Source organism: Muntiacus reevesi, chromosome 3 (genome assembly GCF_963930625.1).
Source record: "Muntiacus reevesi chromosome 3, mMunRee1.1, whole genome shotgun sequence".
NCBI lineage: Eukaryota > Metazoa > Chordata > Mammalia > Artiodactyla > Cervidae > Muntiacus > Muntiacus reevesi.
Window position 1 is genome coordinate 161,081,222 of NC_089251.1, and position 20,565 is coordinate 161,101,786.

At 50.7% G+C, this 20,565-nt stretch overlaps 1 long non-coding RNA gene across 1 annotated transcript; it reads left to right on the forward strand.

Moving 5' to 3' along the window:
• The first annotated feature begins 15,975 nt into the window (after positions 1 to 15,975).
• Positions 15,976 to 19,957, forward strand: LOC136163287 (uncharacterized). The gene is made up of 3 exons (XR_010662212.1): positions 15,976 to 16,063; positions 18,596 to 19,079; positions 19,545 to 19,957. It is a non-coding gene; the product is annotated as an uncharacterized lncRNA (long non-coding RNA).
• Positions 19,958 to 20,565: the final 608 nt, after the last annotated feature.

The following is a 20,565-nucleotide window of genomic DNA, read 5'->3' on the forward strand; positions in this document are numbered from 1 at the left end:
CAAAAACAACTCTTTCTTAAATTTTGCTCATGGGCTCCTGGTATCTGATTTATAGGCCAAATCTTTGGAAAGCAGAGCAAGTAGAATCCAGGGTGACAGGCATCTCTCCACCAGGAACTGATTCACGGTCTGATGGAAACACTTATGCTATTTCACACAGGGTTTTCCCCAAATCCTAAGGCTGACCTTGCTTAAGGACATTGCAGTGAAAGGGAAGTGTGTGAAAAATAGAGCCTTGACATATATCAGGAGAAAACTTTATTCAAAAAGATACACTCAAAGATTGCATCACTATTTACAATAGCAAGACATGGGAGCAGCCTAAGTGTCCATCAACAGATAAATGGATAGAGAAGATGTGGTACATATATACAATGGAATATTACTCAGCCATAAAAAGAATGAAATAAGGCCATTTGTAACAACATGGAAGAACCTAGAGACTGTCATACTAAGTGATGTAAGCTAGAAAGAGAAAGATGAATACCATATAATATCACTTATATGTGGAATCTAAAACAATAATACAAATGAACTTGTTTACAAAACAGAAATAGACCCACACACATAGAAAAAAAAAAACAACTTATGTTTACCAAAGATGAAAGGTGTGGAGAGTGATAAATTAGGAGTTTGGGATTAACAGATACACACCACTATATATAAAACAGATAAAAAAAAGACAAAACAAGGACCTGCAGTAAATAAAAGGGAACTTATTCAACATCTTGTAATAAACCATGATGTAAACAAATATGAAAATTTTTATTTATATATATAAATATATATTTATATATATATTTTATATATGGGGGCTTTCATATATATGGGCTTCCCTGGTGGCTCAGATGGTAAAGAACCTGCCTGGAATGCGGGAGACCTGGATTCAATCCCTGGGTCGAGAAGATTCCTCTGGAGAAGAGAATGGTAACCCACTCCAGTATTCTGGTCTGGTGAATCCCATGGACAGAGGAACATGACAGGCTACAGTTCATGGGATTGCAAAGAGTCAGACACGACTGAGTAGTTAGCACTTCCATTTCTTCATATATATATATACATATATATATGTGTATTTATATACACATATATATATACGACTGAGTAATTAACTTTCACTTTTTCATATACATATACACACACCTGAATCCCGTTGCTCTGCAACAGAAACTAACTCAGCACTGTGAATCAACTACTTCAAAAACAAACAAACAAATAAGTAAAGCCTAGCCCTGAACTGACGGGGAGGCACCCTCCGTGGGCAGAGCCCCAGAGGAAGTGCTGCTGCCTTTGTAACCTGCTCAGGAAAGCTCTTCAAGGCTGGCTCTCCCATGCGCACACTTGTTGTTACCGAGGCGGACACGTCTTAAACCTGATTTCTGTTCTACGCCATCATATTGCCCATCCTGTCACCCGGAGACACGTGAGAGGAACACGCGCTGTGAGGGCCACGTGCAACTGACTCAGTCTCTCCCACTTCAGAGCCGTGGGAACCCGGGCGAGTGACCTCATTTCTGAGAGGCTCAGTGTCCCGTCTGCAAACTGGAGATGATCTTGCCTGCCCCGGCTCCCAGGAGCTCCAGGTTAGACGTGATCACGCACAGAACGCTGCGTCCTGGGAGGCGTTCACCCAGGGCCTTCCTGACTTCTTCCCAAGTCGTGTCTGAACTGACCTCAGTCATCCCCAAATGCCCGATAATCATTTATCTTATTGAAAACTCAGTTCACTTATCTCTTTATTGTTTTATTGTTTTCTTCCAACATTTTGTTGTGTTGCCTTTATTTTAGCATTTTTTTTAAAGCTGCCTCCTTTTATAATGAATTTTCTGTGTCTCTTATTTTCCTCCCCTTATGTTGTGACTTGAGTTTCCAAGGGATGAGTGTTGCTTTTGCAGATTCTCTTATCAATGCCGTGTTTCTACCTTAGAAGCTCAGGAAGCTTGCTGACAGACTAACAGAATGATCAAAATGTCCCCAGCCCAAGTTTTCTCTTTCATTTTAAATAACTCACACTGTCTTCCCCAAACCCCAGAACTGCATGGTCAGGTGAGACCTCCAAGATCTGGGTGGCCCAGAGGGATGACCAGGGCTCGAGAAACATGCTGAATGGTGGAGATGCAGATGCAGAAATGACCCAGGAAGCAATGCTGCCTGACCCATGGATGGATGCTCACCATGTGGACTTGCTGCTTTCCCCGGGATGGCGTCTCCCTGTGCTCTGGGCTGCCCCCCATCCTTTTGGGAGATAACTTCTCTCTTCCCTGGTAACCACTATGTACTTTCTGTTCGTGATTCTGCGTATATTTACTTTTACCCACATGTTTTGCTCAGAATCTTGGTTTAGGTGCTGACCTTACACCTTTGCCCAAATGACTTGCAAACACATGTGGATATAAATATCAGTATCAGACTGGGTTAGTCACCCCGTGGACATGTACTTATTTACTCATGTTTTGCAAACTAAACATCTCCTCCCAAGTGCATCCCTCCATTCTGTCATAAGCTTTGAGTTATTCACCCAACTAACATTTGCTGAGCTCCTGAGTCATTCATCCAACTAACATTTGCTGAGCTCCTGCGAGGCGTCGGGCTCTTAGCTCGTGTGCTAATTCTCAGCTTTCTGTCTTCCTTTTCATCCCTCAGAAGTCCTCCTTACCACTGCGCTCCGAGGTGCCCACACAAAATATAATATCCCATGACAGGATGTCTTTCCATGTGCAAACCAAAATAGCCCTGGCCTTTGTGCGGCTGTACTCCTTTCTAAACTCGTCCTGACACAACGTCTGGTCTCACCTCTCGCACATTTTCGCCACTTTCTGGCACACGTTGTGAGGTGCTGTCATAGATCTAAGTTGATTTTTTTTGGCCTCTTTATTTGTGAGCTTTGGATCCATTCACGTGTTTCTCCTCCCCATGATTTGAATTGCGTCCCTGGTGGGAAGTCGGATGCTTGCTTTTCAATCCCCTTTCCTTCTGCTAACAAAGATGTTAAGGAAAGGTTAGCTGGGCTTGGAAAAGAGGCTCAATGATATTCTAATAAAGTGACCACTTAGATAGTCTTGTTTTAAATGGCAAAAATCTCTTTTTGAAAAAATTTAGATCTGAATGAGATCTGAGGCCCCTCATTCAGTCCAAGCTCCCGCAGGGAGTGTGTGTGTTGAGTCAGGTTTAGAATCTGGGCCTGTGGACTCAATTCAGTGGGGCAGGGGGGAGGTTCCTTTTAAATATTATCTTTTAAAAAATTTTTTTAACCAAAAATCTATATGCAGGAGGGTGGGAGGGAGGTTTGAGAAAGAAGGGACATATGTATACATATAGCAGACTCACGTCCTTGTACAGCAAAAATTAACACAACATTTAAAGCGATTATACTCTGATAAAAAAATATAGATGTAAAATAAGGAACAGAAGGTAAACCCAAGACCACGCCGATCAAGCACGTTTCCAGCGCCCTGGGGCCCCTAAATGTGCGATTCTTCCCAGACACCTTTAACCTCTGATGAGTGTTCCTTAATTCCCGGGGATCCTGCCAGCTCACCCTGGTTCAGCTGTCCTCCGAACCGGACAGAAACCAGGTCTCTCTTCCCAGCATGTTAATCTCTCGTGATCACGGTGGGTCTGCCGTGGTTTGTCATTAGCAGCCAGGCCCGCTAATGTTGCCTGACTCTGTTTGAATCTCTCTTTTGGTGGGGATTACGTTTTATTTTTGGACAACCCTCATTGTTAGAAAGTTTTCCTGCTAATCACACAAAACTCTGCTTCCTCTGCCCTCCTCACCGGGGGTCCGTTTTGCTCTGTGACCTTGTGTGCATGCCGGGTGCCGGGGCTGAGCCGCAGGCGGACTTTAACCTGGGAAGTCTTTCCCAGCCCCTCTTCCTCCTGGCCCTTAATCCGGGCTCTCCTGACCTCCGGCCTCCCTTGCTCTGATTCCACTTTCAGTTTTGCACTGAAGCTTTGTCATGAGCGACCCAGTGGGGCGGTCCTTCCAGCCTCTTCTGGACCCATCCTCCAGGACACGACCTCCAGCGTGGCACCCTGGCCTCCTGGAGCTCCAGGGTGCTGAGCATGCTGTCCCCCAGGTCAGGAGTGGACGGCCCACCCCCACCCTCGCTCGGTCCCAGTGGTTTGAGAGCGATCCTCAGACACGCAGGTCTCAGTCCTGTCCCCTGGAGTGGCCCCGGGTACATCTAATCCCTGGTAGTATTTTAGGAACATGACCCCATGCCTCTTGTTTGCTCTCCCGGGCACTCTTGTAGGGGGTGGATAGAAGCGCCTGCATGTGTAGAGTTTGACCTGTGAGGGGCCCCGAGCCACTTCCCTGCCTTGGCTGGAACAGGCTGTTTCAGCGGTGCCGGCTCTAGCCTTGGGCTTTGTTCAGCTGCACGTCCACACCCCGAGCTTGCGGTCAACCAAACACGTCCACGCCATCTCCTCTCCTACGAATGGCTGTTCAGCCTGGTCCCTGCTATTCCCTGCTATACCTGTTTTCAAACTCTCGTGCATTCTGTTCATTCCTGTTTTGCTTGGATTCCTTATTCTAGCACCTGATATCCTTTTGAATCTTGACTCTTTCGTGGGCCTTTACATTTCCAAGCTTTCGTTGTGCACGGAGTTTAATATGTGAAGATTCTCTGCTTCAAAAGCATAGATGAAAGTGTGCGATCGGAGTGTGGGTTCACAGCTCTGAAGCAGCTTCGCACGTGTACTGGGATCAAGCAGAGACGTGGTGGGTGGCGGGAGGCAGAAGCCAGGTTTCCCCGGTGGGGATGGGAGGTTGTGGATACAAGGGTGGGGGGCTAGATTAGGGCCAGAGACCTCGGGGTGAACTCAGGTGCAGCCTAGCACGGATGCTAAGGGATGGTTTCAGAAGCACTGATAGACTTGTGTGCACACACGAGTTAGCATCCATATGCACGTTTCCCAGAGCTGTTGCTTGAGGGAGGGGCCCAGACGCAGGGACATTCCAGGAGCAAGAAGCCCACACAGGGTCTTGGTTTCAAAATGCAGTTCTCCGATAAAAGGCACCCGGGCCCTGGGGAAACAGGGCTTGTTCCAGGACTGGGTCAGGGAAAATGGAAGGAGAGCCTGAGCCAAAGTGAGGGAGTGCTCCCCTCACCGCAAGTCAGGGGCACGTCAAAGGACACACACGTCAACCCAAAGCCACCCCAAAGCTCCGGAATAGCCAGAGTTGTCCCGATGGGAGCAAAAGCGAATAGCACAATACTGCGTTATAACGCAAAGTCCAAAATGCACCTACCCAAGTCGGTGTGGACATAAAGAAACCACTGAATAAATACACAGGTGGGAGGCAAGGGATGAGTATCCTTACAGACCAGCTCCAAATAATTTACACAGACACCCCCAGTCCAGCCCTCTGCCCTTGAATCTGGCTGGACTTGGTGACTGGTTTACAAAGAAGGAGTTCTAGAGGAGGGGGCGATGTCACTCCCCCTGGACAAGGCTGACAAGCGCTCCCGGGGTGAGGTGATCGCGTTCCTGTCATCATTTACACGTCAGGGAGGCAGCGCGTGCTCTTGATGTGCTGTGATGAGAAGGGCCCTTCACCTCTGAGGTCTCTCCCCCCTCCCCAAATCCATTAACTGTGGTCTATTCTTGAAGAAGCATCTGAAAAAGCAAATGGAGGGGGACTCTACAAAAGAGCTGAGCAGTGAGGCTCAAAACTGCCAAACCATCAGAAATAAGGAAAGCCCGGGGGCTGTCACAGAGCACAGGAGGCTGGGGAAAGACGACAACCGAGTTTAGTACCTGTGCAAATTTTCTGTATCTAAAATGCTCTCTCCTCCAAATGATTAAACACAAAAATAAAGGAAAGGCACATACATAACTTTAAAATGGTGTTCAACAGGCAAGCCCAAGGGATCTGATATTCTGTTAGTGACCGCTAGCTGGGTGGTGTTAGTCCAACATCATCTACTGCATCGGGCTGATCACAGAGCTCCCTTCTTGGGGCCATGATGGCCCCCACTCCCCGACTGGATTTTCCCCAGTCTTGGAAGCTGGGACTTTACCCCCACGGTATGTGGGTGTGGCTAGCCCCAGAGCTCTACACTTCCAAGGCTGTGGCATTGCACTGTGCTTATCCAGACCAAGACCAGCCGCGGCTTTTCCCTTAATCACCATCTTCACGGTGTTCCCTCCTACCTAAGGCTCAGCGGAGCCTCCCCAAGGAGGCTACATCCTCCTTGGCCCCACCCACCCCTGAGATTCAGTCGCTGCCCCGGCTTCCCTGCTTGTCTGGGGCTGTGTGTGCTCCCGGGCGTGCCTGCCTGCCTCCCTTCCAGGCACTGACCCGCATCCCTCCCACCCCTCATCACACTCCCTGAAGAAGCTTTGGAAACTTCAGGGACTCAGGACTCCAAGACACTCCAGCTATTTCAGCAACTCCTTGACATTTATGAACAGTGATAAAGAACATATGTGTTCCTCTGTTTCTGTCATTCTTGTTTTCGGGACTTGATTGGAACCTAAGCTCTTTGGGTTCGGGGTCTGTGTGCCTTTTAAGGACATCATGTTTTATTTATATACATGGGTTTGGTAGAGCGTTATTTGGGTAAATTTTCCCCTCTGTGTAGCTTGGTGAAGTATTGATTGAGCATGTGAGTGTCTAATAAGGAGCAATGTTAGTTTCTTCAGTTTGTCTTTACGTGGGTAACAGTTTGAAGAACCCCCTCCAGCCTGCCCCTTGCCCACAACAGGAACCCCTGTTGCTTGGATCTTCGTTGAGGCTTATCCTCCACCGAGCGGCTTCTGTCTCACTGTCTCATCCAAGGTCTCATCCGCCAACCTGAGGTTTACCCAAGTGGTTTTGAATCCACTGTGCAAACAGAGATTCATAAAGCCCCTCATGAGAGGCCTTGCTGAAGAGCGTAAGACACAGCATCTACGCCACTGTCTGGCCTCTGAGCTCCCTAATGCTCTCAGAGAAGCTTTTAAGTTCCCGAGCAGAGCTTGTCCTCAGAAAGCCCAACCCCCGCTTCAAAAGCCTGCTCTTCTCAGATGTCAGCTTTGAAAGAAATCGCCATAGCATTTCCGTTTCTTTCTTGATCGCGCTCACCCAGCTCCCCCGGCCCTCAGCACGCGTGGGTCTCTCTGCTTTACCCAGGGCCATCCTGAAAGCCCGCTCCCCTTTCTTATTTCAACATCGCCCCGTCGGTCCTTTCCTTTCCGAGTGTTCACATGGGAGAGTCATGGTGTTTCTCAACCCTCCGCCTGCGATCGGAGCCCACGACACGGGCCAGGGCTGGGGGAGGGACGCGAGGGGGAAAGCAGCCTGGTCTCCCTGGACGGCCTGGGGTCCTGGTGGCTGTGAGCGCGAACGCCTGTGTGTGTGTGTGTGTGTGTGTGTGTGTGTGTGTGTGTGTGTGTGTGTGTGTGTGTGTGGCTGGCGTGTGACGGTGCGTGTTGGTGGTGTGCATGTGCTCGTGTGTGCGCCTACATTTGTGAGTGTGTCTGTGTGCGCCTGTGTGCCTGTCCATGTATGTATGTGCGTATGTGTGAAACAGGCTCAGGGTGTGTAAAACACGGTGCGTGTTGGCCTCTGTATGTGTGTGAGTGTGTGTATGTGTGTGAGACGGAGCGTGCGTGTCAGCCTGTGTGTGTGTAAGGCAGTGTGAGTCTGTGACTCTGTGCCTGTTCATGTATGTAGGTGTGTACGTGTGTAAGACAATATGAGTGTGTGTGTGAGACAGAGCGTGTGCGTGTTGGCCTGTGATTGCGTATGAGGCAGTGTCTGTCCACGTCTGTCCGCGGGGCCGGGAGGAGGCCGGCGGGGCAGCCTGAGGCACACGCTTCCTCCCGCCGGCCGCGGCAGGGGACCCCTGCACCCAGGCCCCCCGCCCCAGTGGTCAGGAGTCTGGCCTCCAGGTGTCCTCACTCCGCTCTTCACCGCCCCCCGGCCCTGCCTGGAGCCTCGACTTTCTCACGTGTGAAGTGGGGCCACTGCCAACTGCAGACTGAACACAAGCTACAGGAGGACTGGATGAGACGGAAAATGCACGGCATGGGGCTTTGCTGGGGAGAGGCGCTTTACCGTCGGGGAGAGCGTCTCCCTGCAGAGCTCTCGGGGCATATCACTCTTTGCATCATGGATACAATGTCTGTAACTGCAAAACAATGCCTGTTCCCATTTTCCTTCAAAATTGAAGAAATAATATTTTTATTGAGATATAATTGATTTAAAATATTTTTTACTGAAGTATAGTTGATTTAAAAGTGTATCGTTTTTGACTTTCCGCTCACTCGTAGGGGGTCCTGGTGTGGAAATGTTCAGCCTTGTGCGGACCTGACCTCTGCACTCGCTGTGCTAAAACACTGCTCTGATCGACCTCTGGATGCCTTGACTTATTGGCTTTGAATTGATCTAATGATTTAATAAAAGTCATTTTTCATGGTCACTGGGTCTGGATAAAGCAGTCAGTTTATCTCCGGTTTGGCCAATGTCATCAATAATAGATGTTTTGCTGACGCTGTTGGGTGATTCATTTCCACGGCATAAACACAGGAAACCTCTGTCAACGTCACGGCTCTGGTCTCTCTGCACAGACCCAGTGCCCCCGCCCCGTCCACCGGATCCCGTCCACCTGTGTTCTTCATGTTTGGGAATAGCTACCCCTCACCACTTCATCTCAGGAAGGGCAGCCAACCACCAACCAACCGCCCTCCCGAGGGCAGAGGCCTGCAGGGCTGGGGTCAGCGGAGCCCAGGGCGACGTGGCCACCCTCGCTGCCTGCAGCCCCTTCCATGCCCCTCGACCCAGTGACCGGCTGAGTAAGCGCCCTCCTGGCAGGCCAGCTCCTCGTTGAGAAACAGTGGAAATGAGGTCATCAGCAGTGGAGATTCACTTCCTCTGCACATTTGCAGCCAAGCAGGGAAAAAAAAAAAGAGCTGAACATTGAGCCCGAGGGCCTCGGAAGGCCTCCATGATTTTTATTCTTGCTAACAAAGCCCAGAGCACACGTGCCTCGCAGATGTGCAGAGCGGCGCACGTGCACACACAAGCCGCAGACACCTGCTCTCCTCGCTCTGTCCACCCAGAATCCGCTGTCCAGCCATTTCCCGGAAGTGTGGCCATGAGGAGACAATGCCTCCAGGTCTCAGGTCCAGAAGCTGGCAGGATTTTGTGCTTCTAAAGCCTTTAGTTCCAAATCTCAAGGGTTTGGTGAACCAATTAAAGTCTGCAGGAGGGCATGGCAACCCACTTTGGTATTCTGGCCTAGGGAATCCAATGCACTGAGCAGCCTCGTGGGCCACAGTCTGTAGGGTTGCAGAGAGTCAGACAGGACTGAAGCGACTGAGCAGGCATAGCCAATTAGCAAGGTTGTAATAGTTGCAGGCAGAAGCGTACTATTACACGCATCCAGTCTCCGCCAAGCCCCCCTGCCTTCCAGGCAACCACATAGCACTGGGCAGAGTTCCCTGAGCTGCACTGCAGGTCCTTGTTGGTCATCCATCTTGAATACAGCAGCGTGGACGTGTCCATCCTGAACTCCCGAAGCACCCCGTCCCCCCATTCCTTCCCTCCTCGCAAACCCTAAGTCCGTTCTCTAAGTCTGTACCACATCTCGGGGTTCTGTCCGCAGCCCCTGCCAGGGGTGGCCGGGCTGGGAGCTTCATGCCAACGCGGCATGTACTTTGGGGAAATGAAAGTTGGCCTCCAAGAATCAAAAAAAGGAAATGAATCTAGCTGGCTGCGTTGGTTCTTCGCCCTTTCACCCCCTGGGTGCTGCCCCCGGGCGCCGTCTAGACCCTCCCGTGTGGCCAGCAGACCAGTTGTCTGTGTCTGGCTCGTGCTCTCTGTGAGGCAGACCAGTGTCTGGGAACCGCAGCCAGGAAACACAAGAATGAGGGTCTGATTTCCCTCCTGGCCCCCAGCACTGGACAGTCTCAGCTGAAAGGAAGAATAGCACTTTCTTTCTCATGACTTTTTGAGGGTGGAAATGTCTCCTGGAGGCACTTCCTCACAAGGAGGATCTCCAGTCCTGAAATGCTGACCCACGTGAATCCCATTTAAAGCTCTCGCTGCCCCCAAAGTTCCTGTGCTGACATCTTCTATTTCCCCCTTTCTCACAGCTCTAGTCTTCTCCATGGAAAAGAAAGCTACTTCTCTTAATAATTAATTACAGGAGCTATTTAAGGCATTTGGAGCTCTAATCAGAAACCTCAGCCTTATCACTTTTTACCAAAGTGAGCTCCATTATTATACATTTTGAGTGCCACTGGTCTGAAACTTAAAGAAAACCTGATGAAATATTCCTCTGAGCCTGAATTTAAGCTCCGTAACAATTTTTCACTCTGCAACAACAACAACAACAAAAAAAGTCCCTTAATAATTCTATAGAGAGTTGCTAATAGTTCACGCCCTCACATTCCCGAAATTCCTATGCAAATTACATAAACGGAGCCCAAGCGCAGTTGCAGAATTGAAAATGCAGGGTTTAGTATCACGCTTGTCTCCCCTGGACTCAGGGAAGACTCTGATTCATTCTTGCTTCAGATATTCTGACTATGGCCATGTTTCCAATCCTAGGATGGAGAGTGTATCCTTAGCTGTTTTGTGTCCATCCCCCGCCCCCCAAACCTCCACTCTCTCCTGCTCCCCAAACCCTTGAAATCTTCTGGAATGAAAGGACAGGCTGAAATCCATTCTTGAAGATGCTTAAAAAGGGTCAAGAGTTCTGGTTCACTAGATATTTCTTAGATGTCTTACCTTTGTTTGGCAACACTTTTTGGTATAGGAATTTGTCTCATTTTCACTCAGAGGGTGTTATAGAGAAGGAAAGCAAAGAGGTGAACTGAAATTTGTTTATTTTAATTAGAGAAAGATTCTTTATTTTCCAAGGCTTTGCCACAGCAGTGAATTTAATAGTATATAATTAACTCTAATGCGCTTATGATTTGATTCGCAAAAATTCTTACAAGGTAGATATTTTGAGGGAAAGGGAAGTACAGGATTCCAGCCTGACCATGGGCTTTGATTCTGATGGTCCTCATGGTGGCTGGGATGCGGGGTGCTGGTGAAGGCTGGCTGACACAAAGACTGGACCATGCCCCGTGTGGAATTCCTTAGGTGGGCTGAGTGGTGGCCCCCCCAGAAAGGGGGGGCCTGCAGGCACAGTGGCCCCCAGTTTCATGGAGTCTTCTCTGGGCCACAGAGTTCAGAAGCAGGTTCATACATGAACATGAGGGTGCAGGCCTAGGAGAAGAGACAGGGCACTGGAGAATCAGCTTCTGTCTCACTTGACATCTTAGCAGGTCTTGGTAGGCAGAGAGCTGGGAAGGACGGCTGAGGAGGTCACATCAAAGGGGAACAAAAAGGGAGGCCCCACCGAAGGCTCACCATGGACCAAGGCCTCCTCTGCTACATGGAAGTAGACGCTGTGAGCCCACCTGGGCTGGACGGCTGGACAAGGGCACACACGTTTACTTCTAAAGCGAACCCAACAAGGGGCCAGCCGGACACAGGTGGCCGGGTGGAGGGTTTGCCTGGAATAAAAGACACACCTGGGCTTGTTGGGAAAGAAAACTGGTCAATCCCTGTGACCTTCTTTCTCCAAATTTGCAAAATGTAGGCACTCATGTCCTCCCTTCCTGGTCGCTGTGAGGATGTGACATCGCATGTGAGTGCCTGGCCTGGGGTCTGGCGCTTGGAGGTGCGCAACAGGCACTCAGTTGTGCCGACTCTTTGCGACCCCACGGACTGTAGCCCGCCAGGCTTCTCTGTCCACGGCATTCTCCAGGCAAGAATCCTGCAGTGGGTTGCCATTTCCTCCTCCAGGGGATTTTCCTGATCCAGATCAAACGCACATGTCCTGCATTGGCAGGCAGGTTCTATAGCACTGAACCATCTGAGAAGTCCACTCAACACACGGATCTGTCGTTAAGGTTTGGTGGGTCCCGGAAAAGCTCCTCAATCAAAGTTCTCTCCCCCACTGACCTACATGGATGAATGAAACTCCAGCCAGCACTTGGTGGAGAGGTTGTGTCCGTTGAAGGCTCCTGTTTAAACACAAACCATACTCCAGGGGCTGGAGGGAGGGGACTGGGAAAGAAACCCACTCCCAGCTGGAAACGCCTTTTGTTTGAACTGAGATGATCAGGTTAACCAATCAATTAATGAGCAGGGCCCTGACAGCTGGAAAAATGGCAGATGGGTTTGGAGGGGTGGAGTGAGAATGGCACTAAGGGACGGGCGAAGAGTCCTGACCCCAGAGGGCTGACGCCTGTCCGATGGCGTCGGGGGGAGGGGGCCGAGAAGGGAGTTGGAATTGGAAGATGGTGGCTGGGGGAGGGCCCAGTGGGGGAGGGGCCTAAGGAGCAAATTGCCAAGATTTCAATGTTGTGAGATTCGGGACACATTTATTTTTAAACAGCAAATAGTTGCTTTCAACTGATATTCTCAGTTTAGTTTAGTTCAGTTTAGTCGCTCAGTCGTGTCCGACTTTGCAACTCCATGGACTGCAGCACGCCAGGCCTCCCTGTCCATCACCAACTCCCGGAGCTTGCTCAAACTCACGTCCACTGAGTCACTGATGCCATCCAACCATCTCATCCTCTGTCTTCCCCTTCTCCTCCCACCTTCAACCTTTCCCAGCATTAGGGTCTTTTCCAATGAATTGTCTCTTCGCAACAGGTGGCCAAAATATTGGATTTTCAACTTCAGCATCAGTCATTCCAATGAGTATTCAACACTGATTTCCTTTAGGATGGACTGGTTGGATCTCCTTGCAGTCCAAGAGACTCTCAAGAGTCTTCTCCAAAACCACAGATCTTCAGCACTCAGCTTTCTTTATAGTCCAACTCTCACATCCATACATGACTACTGGATAAACCATAACTTTAACTAGATAGACTTTTGATGGCGAAGTAATGTCTCTGCTTTTTAATATGTTGTCTAGGTTGGTCATAACTTTTCTTCCAAGGAGCAAGATATGCTCAGTATATTGGTATTCAAACTATGGTGTTTCTCCAGGTGAAGGACCTTTAAATTTAAAGTGGTGGGTCCACATGTTAACCTGAAAACAGTGCAACATATATAGTGTGTCAAAGGACCCTGGAAACTTGGGGAAAAACAGTTTGGTAACTATTCCTGGGGTCGTGTGGAGGGAGGGCACTTAATCTCTGGTGTATCATGGGAAAGGGTTTCTTCCTAACCCCCCGGCTGTGCCCTGAGACCCCTCAATACACCGCACAGTGATGGAGGCCCTCAGTCTCAGAGCATGCGCTGTGTCCGCGGCATGGGGACCACTCCTTATCTGACCTTCGAACGTGTTCTTTTCGTACACAAGGCGCTGTGCTGCGATGCCAAATTTTCGTCTGAGGGTATACCCAATGAGTCTTCCCAATCAGAGGATCCATTGTTTGCTTTTTTTTTTTTTTTTTTTTTTTAAAGGAAACTTCTTCCTGTGTCTCCTGCTACTTCCTAAACGAGGGCTAACAAGAAAGCTGCCAGGTGACTTGAAACAGTCTTTCTCCAACATCGGCCCTGTGACTTCGGGGGCGGATACTGCTCTGTTGAACGGGATGGGGAGTGTGGGCTGCTGGGTCCACGGCACGCCTGGTATTGGCAGGACCCCCGCCAGCTATGAGAGCCACAAATGCCTCCATCCATCTCTCGGGGATGGAGGGAAACTGCTCCTGGTTGACAACCACTGACCTACAAAGGAGAACTTATCCTCTCATGTGACAAGGGGTCCATCGGGTGAGAGCACAGAGGCTCACGGAAGCCTCCAGGGTCCCCGGCTCCTCCTGAGCCTCAACCACCATTTCCACCCGCGGCTTTTATCCTGGCTGCGGCAGGGCGGCCATGTCACCTTGGGCTCAGGAAGGAAGGAGGTGATGGTGAAGAGCTGCCCTGGTCCTTCCCACAGCCCTCCCCAAGGAACTGTCCTTCCACTTCCTCGGCTGGCTGTGGCAGCCACTTCCAAATCAAGGGACCTGTGGAGAGAGAAGTAATTTTCACTGGCCATGCTGCCTCCTCGGTCAGAAGCGAGGATCTCTCACTAAGTGTGCGGGGTTGAGTTGAGTGCCCGAGTCCCCCTTCCTTACGTTAAGCCCTGAGCGCTAGGGCCTCACAATGTGATCTCACTTGACCAAAGAGTCTACTCATCCTTTTCTTTTTTTCACGTAAAACTGATTGGAAACAGAGCCGTCGCAGGTGTGTTGGTGTTCAGTTGCCAACTCGTGTCGACTCTTTGCAACCTCATGGACTGCAGCGCACCAGGCCTCCCTGTCCCTCACTATCTCTGAGTTTGAAAAAGAAAGTGAAAGTCGCTCAGTCGTGTCCGACTCTGTGACCCCATGGACCATACAGTCTGTGGAATTCTCCAGGCCAGAATACTGGAGTGGGTAGCCTTTCTTTTCTTCAGGGGATCTTCCCAACCCAGGCATCGAACCCAAGTCTCAAGCATTGCAGGCGGATTCTCTACCAGTTGAGCCACAGGGGAAGCCCAAGAATACTGGAGTGGATAACCTTTCCCTTCTCCAGGGGATCTTCCTGAACCAGGAATCAAACTGGAGTCTCCTGCATTGCAGGCGAATTCTTTACCAACTGAGCTACCAGGGAAGCCATCTCCCAAGTTTGCCCGAGTTCAAATCCACTGAATTGATGACACCATCTAACCATGTCACCCTTTCCTTTGGCCTTCGGTCTTTCCCAGCATCAGGGGCGTTTCCAATGAGTTGGCTGAGGTCCTTGGGTGGTCCTTAATCTGATGTGGCCAGAGTCCTTATATAAAAGGACGTTTGGACACAAAATTCAAGTGAAGATGGAAGAAGAGATGGCAGTGATGATGCTGTGAGCCCAGGTCACAAAGGCGGCCGGCAAAGCACCCGGAGCCCGGCCAGGGGCCTGGACCAGATGCTCCGACTCATTCACAGGACTAGGCCCACCAGGTAGCTCAGCTGGTAAAGAATCCACCTATAATGTGGGAGACCTGGGTTCAATCCTGGGGTTGGGAAGATCCCCTGGAGAAGGGAAAGGCTACCCACTCCAGTATTCTGACCTGGAGAACTCCATGGGCTATATAGTTCATGGGGTCGCAAAGAGTCGGACACGACTGAGCAACTTTCACTTTTCACTTTCAGGCCCACCAGGATTTTCAGGAAAATCTTCTCGTCTCAAGACCCTTACCTTTATCATATCAGCAAAATCCTTTCTGTCACAACATTATAGGTTCTGGGAACCTATGTCCTTGAGGGGATGTGGTTCTGTCTACCAATTTCCTGAAAAATATCCTTTCTTAACAAATAAATTTCAGAAATATTGGGTTTAAGTAAAAGTTAGATAGGTTCATTTATTGTACAAATTTTTGAAGTTTTTTTTAATGTATTATAACATACATTATAGAACCCCAAAAATGTATTTAGTCTGTAGTATTTTCTGATCTTATTTGACCAAAGATTCTACTCATCCTTTTTTCCCCAACATTTTGGGATAAAGTGGGAAAAAAGTCTCAGGAAACACTTTTTGGCCAAGCGGGGAAGAGGGCCTTGCAGGAGAAGGTTCGGGGTGTCGCCTCAATAGATGGTAGGGGCTCCTGCCCTGACCTCTGTGTCCGCAGCCACCACTTGCTGCTGAGTGACGGAGCCCCGGGAGGAGGAACGCCTCATTTAGGATCTGAAATTTCATCTTGGGAAATACCCGAGTAGGACCCGCCTGACCTCGCCTCCACCCTACGCGGCAGTGGAGAGTCCAGCATTTGCCCCTCCTTCACTCAGCGGGGGATCTCGGCGGCCTTCTCCTGGAGACCCCTGCTGTCCCCCCTCCCCTGCCCACTCTTGCCAGCTCTGCCTGTGGGCCCAGCCCTCTCTGCCAGCACCGCCCATAGCTCTGGCTCGGATCAGCAACAGCTGACTCCCCAGAATATCCCTACAAGCTGCCCTCAACTAGATACATTTCCGGAAGGTCACCCAAAGGCGGGCTCTAGGCAGGAGGGGCACAGCCCACTGTGAGTCACAGGCGAGGCTGCCGGAGAGAGAGCCTCGGGTCTTGGGTTTGGGTGGTGGGGGGGTGGGCAGGCTTCTCTGCACACGTGCCGCGTGCGTGGTAAGTCACTTCGGTTGTGTCCGACCCTGTGTGACCCCATGGACTGCAGCCCGCCAGGCTCCTCTGTCCATGGGGTTCTCCAGGCAAGAATTCTGGAGTGGGTAGCCATCCCCTTCTCCAGGGGATCTCCCCCACCCAGGGTTTGAACGCCCGTCTCTTACGTCTCCTGCGCTGGCAGGCAGGTTCCTTACCTGGGAAGCCACCTGGGAAGCCCTTTCTCTCCATGGATGGGTTAACTGAGGGGACTTATGCCAGATAAGGGCTGGGAGGTGGCTCTTCGATGCTTATTAATCAGAACGTGACTGGAATGCTCCATGGGACTCGCTCCGGGTATGGTCCACCCCTGCCCTGCGCCCCTGAGATTTTAAAGCCAGGAAATACATTTTCCGAAGCTGTCCTGTGTCACCCTCCTCCTCCCCTGCGCCCTCCCCTCGACGGGTTTTGCAGGCAGAAGCCGGGGGCAAGGCGGCCCTTCAGCTGGAGCTGCTCCACCATCAAGGGCTCAGCAGGCCCGTTTAGAGCTCCAGTTGGGGACTCCAATTCCGAGGGTGCATTCAAGGACCACATTAACGAGTCCTCGGAGGAAAGCTCTCGCAAAGCTTTTGAGCTCATAACCGCTTGGCCATGTTACGAGCTTCCAGTGTGCTAAGGTTCAGAAAATAAAAATATTCCGAGAGCCAGCGTGCCAGGCCTTCGCCCACCAGAAGCTTCTCTTGGGCGCTGACCCCACGCCTGTCCCCACGTCGGGGGGTGGGAGGGGGGAACCATGCTGGGGACCCTTTGCTCTGTGAGCTCCCTGGGCAGTATCCTTTGAGAACCGTGTGGACAATGAGAGCCCCCCGGGTCCCTCTGAGGTCAAAGGGCACCATCGCGGGCACTGGGGGATCTTCCCTGTCCCCAGAGACTCCGCAGTGAAACCACTGCAGGGGGTTTGCGTTCTTTCTGCCCTTCCACCTCGAGCTTTCCATCCGTCAGCTGCATGACATCAGCTCTTATTTTTGACATGTTCGACATGCCGCTGAGACCCGGGTGTTGGCAAGGCGCGGCCAAAGGGCGCTGACTCTCAGGGCAGCCCTGCGCAGGGCTGCCAGCCTCCGGGAGGATGGGGAGGGGGCGCAGGGCGAGGGTGATGCTGATTCAAGGACTCCCCACCCCCCTCCCTCCTCCCGCCTGCAGAGACCTGTCCTCTCTGGTCCTCCTGGAGGCCAGGCTTTGGCCATGGAGGTGCCCGGCATGCTGGGGGCCATGTCTGCAGTGTGAGGTCCCAGGACAGGCACAGCAGGGATGTCTGAGCTGCCTCGAGCTCAGGACTCGTGGCTGCTGAGAGTCGCCACCAGCCCGTGCCTCTCGTGTTCCCGGACCTGCAACCCCAGAGGACTCGTCCCAGCCTGAAGCGTGGACCAGGGCCAGGGAGGGCCGCTCAGAGCCCGGGGACATCCGTGTCCCAGCGCCAGTGTGGCCTCCATGTCAGCAAATCCAAAATGGTTTCAAGGCCCCCTAACATCCGTCCCCCGTGTTCTCACATACGCACAATCTTCCTTCACGGATGCAGAAAGCTCCATCACCAGTGTGTAAGTTTTTCGTGTAAGACCTAACCCTGATCCTGCCCCATCACAGACTGATCTTGCCTCCTGTTTCACACTGGGATCCATTCTAAAGAGGGCTGGGAAGCGGGGAGGGCACCCGCGGAAAGGAGGGCTTCTGGTGAGGCTGGGGATGGGAACGCAGAGGGGCGTGATGCGGGAGGGGCCAAAGACAGACTCTGCTTGTTTCAGTTCAGCTGTCTCCCCAGAAGTCAGATGGAAGCCCTAACCACCAGCGCTGTGATGGCCACTTTACCAGAATAGGATCTTCGCAGGTGTCATCCAGTTGAAGCCGTTAGGGTGGCGCTAAACTGGTCCGGGGCTTCCCAGGTGGCATGAATGGTGAAGAATCCACCTGCCGATGCAGGAGACGCAAGAGATGAGCGTTCAAACCCTGGGTCGGGAAGATCTCTCCGAATAATAATGAGAGTAATCTCATCCTCAGGAACAGAATTATGGCACCAAACTGTAGACTATTATGGCTCTTGACAACAATTACTAAATTCTCTTCAAAAATAATAAATCTGTACTCAGAAACTTCTGCATATTCCTAGCTGACAGTAGTTTTACCAGCATCTCCATCGTTATAATCATGTTTGATGTGTGCATTGCTTTCTACTTTTATTGATTTCTTTGGTGGCGTCAGGCCTTAGTCACTGCATGTGGGGCCTCTCATTGCCATGCCCAGACTCTATAGTTGTGGCATTTGGGCTTAGCTGCTCCACGAAATATGAGATCTTAGTTCCCTGACCAGCGTCCTTCCCTTCCATTGGAAGGCAGAGTCTTAACCACTGGACCACCAGGGAAGTCCCACTTTCTTCTTCTTTACTAGTAAGTTTAGTGTGTAAAAGTTTTTTTTTTAATTTTTAATATCTAGCATTTATTGAGCTAACTGATTAACATTTATTTCCATTTCTGTAAACTGTGAACTCTTCTGACTATTTTCTAGGGATCCTTCTATCCCTTGGACAACAAGGAGATCCAACCAGTCCATCCTAAAGGAGATCAGTCCTGAATATTCATTGGAAGGAATGATGCTGAAGCTGAAGCTCCAGTACTTTGGCCACCTGATGCAAAGAACTGACTCATTGGGAAAGACCATGATGCTAGAAAAAACTGAAGGCAGGAGAAGGGGACAACAGAGGATGAGATGGTTGGATAGCATCATTGCCTCGATGGACATGAGTTTGAGCAAGCTCTGGGAGATAGTGGAGGACAGGGAAGCCTGGCATGCTGCAATCCATGGGGTCTCAGAGTTGGACACGACTGAGCGACTGAACTGAACTATATGACTGACGATTTAAGGGCCCTTTATGTATTTTTCCTTTTGAATCTCTGTCATTTGTCACCAAAATAATTACTGTGACCCCATTATTATTATTCACCATCATTTGTTGTTACTATGTGCTGAGTGACTTCATTACCACAATCTTGTAAGGAAGTATTACCCCGATTTTATAGTTGGGAAAATAGTGTCTTTGACACTTGCATGGTTTAGCCAACCTCACAGACCTAGGAAATGCCAGCCCTGACCCCAGGCAGTCCCTAAACCCTACAATCCTCATGATATTATTTGTACTTCTACCTATCTTAGTGTCTTCCAGTTATTTGGATTTTATAACACCATCACAGTTTTTAATTCCATATAATCATATATGTCCATATTGTCTTAAATGCTTTGTTTGCCTGTAATCATAATTACGCTGAGCATACATGTTGACTTTACTTGATACAAGGATTTAATGAGCCCCAATGACAAGTGCCCATCCTTATTTTATAGAGGGATTTTGACATCCCACCTGTCACTTGAATCAGATCTTTTTGTTACATAGAATGGTTTAATGTAGAGGCATTTTTTCCATAACTCACATCAATCCATCTTCATTTTAAATTTGCAGGTAATAATATCATTTTCCAGATGAGAGAAGAAAAAGGAAGGCTTAAATAGTTGTACCGGCTTCCTCTGTGGCTCAGAGGTAAAGAATCCATCTGTCAATGCAGGAGACACAGGGGATGTGGGTTCGATCCCTGGGTTGGGAAGATCCCCTGGAGGAGGAAATGGCAACCCACCCCAGTATTCTTGCTTGGAGAATCCCATGGACAGAGGATCCTGGTGGGCTACAGTCCATGGGGTCGCAAAGAGTCAGACACAACTTAGCCACTCAACAAGAGCAACAAACAGCTGTGCTTTGGTCCAGAAGCAGAAGTGAGAGAACTCTGAAGACTCAGGGGTGATTCTTGCCCTGTCCTGCTAAGTGGCCACGGCCAAAAGGAGCCATGAGAAGCTGCGCCCCGCTTAGGGCCAGTGCTCTGGGATGACCCTGCAGGATGGGGTGGGGTGGGGAGGGAGGTGGGAGGGGGGTCCAGGATGGGGGGCACATGTGCACCCGTGGGTGATTCATGTCAGTGATTGGCAAAAACCACTACAATATTGTAAAGTAATTAGCCTCCAATTAAAATTAAAAAAAATAATGAGAGCCGCGCCCTTGACCCCCTGCTCCGGGCCGAGCCTCAGGCACTCCTGTTCAGAGGGCGAGTTCAGAGTCCTCTCGGCAAGGCCGGACACGAACCCCGAGACTCTGGAGCGGGCTGTCTGGGCTCTGGCTCCCTGCCCCGTGAACCGCCCCGGTGCTGCCCGACGCTGGCGGCCGGCCCCGCCAGCCCCGAGGTCTGAGAACCGCAGCTCCTCGGCCCGTCTCCGAGGCGACAGAGGGATTCCTGAGCCCCGGGTGCTGTGGCTCCGGGAGACAGACCCTCCGGCGTCCACACGTCCTCGGAGCGGTTCTAACAGCGGAGGCGCTGCTCAGAGAACCGCTTCCTGTTCACACAAGGGTCCTGAAGCCGGGCAGGAGCCCCTGAGGGGTGGTTCATCCTCCCCCGGGACGGAGGACCCTGGCACTTCCCGCACAGGCTCTGCCA